Consider the following 3,486-nt stretch of genomic DNA (forward strand, 5'->3'; position numbering starts at 1 on the left):
ACGCCTCCAATTAATTCAAGCAGGGATGAGGAGATCTCATACAAGTCTATACTAACAGCACCGTCTATGATCCTATATGCGAAATGGGCCGTGTATGAGTAGTGATGGGTAGTGACCGGTAATACCAAGTAATATGAAGATGGCCGTCGACAGCTGTCGTCGATCTTCTTTTAAGTTGCCTAAGTGTTTTTCGAGAAAGAGCCGGTGACAAAGATTGAAGTGTCCTACTGACTTAATTTTTGAAGAAAGGAAGCTTTCTCTACCAGAGGCTTGTCTTAGTTATGTTCTTGTTCCTATTATCTTCTCACAAAGTTCAGGTGGGTGTTTTGCTGTTGTGCCGACGCTTGCGGCCTGCTTATTTTTCGGAGCATGGGGTCCGTTGACGGGGACATTGCTGATGATGAAATTAATCAGGATGTGTTGAACTTAGGCATACAATGCCTTTAAGCTGAGTTTAACTCCACGCAGGCTGGAATCTCTAACCTTCATAACCTTCATGATACCATAATTGACGAAAGTATGGAAACGCATCAAACTTCTTTCCTAAACCAGGAGACCCTTAGCCACGCTCTTAAAAGAAATCGAGGGCCCTCTCAATCCTTATCCCTCTAATCAAAATCATCTCTCCACTGCTGTTAAACCGAGTTTTGGTATAAAAAGGAAATATCATAAAATTAAAGAAAGTAACAATTGACTCACCATTAGGGTCAGGTACGCCGAGTCTAATTCAATCCCAAACTCCTTTCGGTCGCCTAGACTCAACAATAGGTATTCCTGCTGCAATGGAGACCCCTATTCTATCGAAGTTGATTGCGGGGAAGAAAATCCTATGTACCCTTGTAACTTAGGTACAATTTTACACAAAGCTTTTAATAACGCGGTGTTAGATATTTAAAAAAAGAGAAGAGTAGGTTTGCCGTCTTATGCAACTCAGGTGAAGTTGCCAACCGCATAGTTTGATAACCTGCATACTATGTGCCCCAGACTTAGCGCATTAATTCTAAACTACAGGGTCTCTCGTATTGCAGTCAATAAGGGAATTCTTACAGACCTCACTATTGACGACCTGAAAGCTAACACTATCTCTCCAATTAAAATTCTGGACGCATCCAGTTTATCGAAGAAGGACGAAAAAAGTGACCTGGTTCCTTTAAAAACCGTCTTGGTCACTATTGATGGACAACTTCTTCCCCAGGATATAAAATTGTACTAAACCCTATATACGGCATCTGCTTTCATCCATCCTTCAAAACTCCGCTACGGCTATGCTAGATATGGACACATGAAAACCCAGTGCAAAAACCCTGGATGCCTATTATGTGGGGAAAAAACTCATGAAGACCAGAACTGCTCTAATAGAACTTCACGTCACCGTCTGTATTAACTATGAAGTACCACATTGGGCTGTTAACAAACAATTCCATTTATACGTTCCAGAGAAGGAAATTCGCAGAATTACTGCACTACATGATATCAGTATCAAAAAAGCAGCCTTTCTTTACAAAAGAGATAAAGCGTCTCCCTAAGGGACCCAAAATATTGACTCTGCCATTGCCGCTCACTTAAAATCCTTTCTAGATTCCTCATCACCTCATTTGAACTTCTCAAATTTTCCATCTTTAGGAGAAGCTGATGCTGACTCTATCTCTTTTGGTCCGGAGTTTTCCTAACAATATAGCCAAGCTGCTAATAAAACCCCAACTTTACTCGTTCTCCTAGCTCTTTCGGAAATGGTGTATGCCTACAAAACCGACCTATTAACTCCCCTTCCCCTCCTTCCTTCTCCACCGATTTTCAAAACAAAAATCTTAGAGAAATGATTTAATCTATTATGAATCTCCTGCAACGCTTTGCTCCTCCATTACCTCTTCTTAGCAGTGGACTTTTAGGTAAATTCAATAGCCCTCTGCTTAATACCCCGAATCCAAATACCACTTCCTCAATCCCTTAAAATCTTTTATTTATCCATAATGGGTAATCTGGAAAAATTAAGAATTCTACAATGGAATAGCCGTGACATAATCCATAAAAAAGCGTTCTAGGAGAGAATTATTCACAGCTACGACATCATCGTATGAACTGAAACCTGGCTAAAAGATAAAAATAAATTTTTTCTAAGGGAATTTAACATTATTAGAAAAGACCGCCCTATCAATGTTTGTGGTGGTCTTATCATTACAATCAGTGTTTCACAAAGATTTCACAGGGATTTTTAACATTTTACTTATTCCGAAAGATTCAAAGAGATTCCGAAGATTCCAAAGCGATTTTTATGATTTCACATAATTCAAAGATGTGGCAAAGCGTACAGAAATATTTTAACGGCTTTCATAGGGATTTTCACGATTCTCAAGATTTCCAAATATTTCAAAGGGATTTCGTAGATTTTATCAATTTCAAAATCTTTGAAAAGATCTCCAAGATTCCGAAGATTTCTCCAAAGTTTTGAGAGAAATTTAAAAAATTTCAAAAGATCACAAAAGTATTTCACAAACATTCCACAGGGATTTCCAATATCCCACGGATTTGAAAGTATTCAAGAAGATTTCAAAATCCCAGCATAGATTTTCATGATTAGGAAGACTGGTATTAAAAAAAAACGAATTAATTAATATTAATAAAAAAAAATTTAAAAACCTTATCATTTTATCCCTATTATCCCTATTATTATATTGTTTCCATCCAAATTTATTTCAATATAACTTGAACGAACACAAAATTATTGAAAATGATAGAAAACACACTTCTTAAAAATGTGTTTATTTTATTAAACAATTTTCCTATTATACAAGTCCTATAAAATAATTTTTATCAATACCCAGGGAATCGTTGCATTGCTTGCATTTTTGAAACTGAGTCATTCAAAATGAGAGAATAGTATACCATTACAAGACAATACGTTTTACTAACGTTGAAAAATTTGTTCCAATGATTAAGTTTACCCTGGTCTACCCAACTTATTTCAAATAAAGTAACTTTTGCAGTTACAATTGAAAATAACTTAACCGATTATATTCTTTAGACTAAATCTATAGAGGCTTATTGGTCGTAAATTTGATTGATGTATTGTAAGGTTGTTAGGTAATGTTTATGTTATATTATGTAAGGTTGATTTATTTTGTAAATAAATCAAGAAACGAAATGCTGTATAATTGCGCGCAATGTTATACCAGTTGTGCTGTACAGGTTACTGTAACGTGAACATGAAGAGGTCGAACCGCTTGAACTCTCCCGGGCTCAGTGGCTGAGCGCGCATAGTGATTACAGTGGTGGGGGGCATGGGCACGGACTGGGCACATCCACTCGTGAAATGACTACTGCACACTCCTCTGACACCACTGCAGTTACGAGAGTTTTGTCATCTACTGATCTTCAAACTAATTATAATTACATACAGTCTGTCAAGTTAAAGCGTGGGTGGCTTTACTCGCAGTCGGTAAGGTGTATCGACATGATTTTGGTGTCAAAATATTAAGAAGAGCTCCC

The 3,486-nt window shown here is 37.2% G+C and overlaps 1 protein-coding gene across 1 annotated transcript in view; it reads right to left on the reverse strand.

The window, feature by feature from the left end:
- LOC117176646 (carnitine O-palmitoyltransferase 1, muscle isoform) overlaps positions 1–3,486 on the reverse strand; it is a 168,312-nt gene that overhangs the window by 34,729 nt on the left and 130,097 nt on the right. The gene's annotated exons all lie outside the window — the stretch shown is intronic.

This window comes from Belonocnema kinseyi, chromosome 7 (genome assembly GCF_010883055.1).
Source record: "Belonocnema kinseyi isolate 2016_QV_RU_SX_M_011 chromosome 7, B_treatae_v1, whole genome shotgun sequence".
NCBI lineage: Eukaryota > Metazoa > Arthropoda > Insecta > Hymenoptera > Cynipidae > Belonocnema > Belonocnema kinseyi.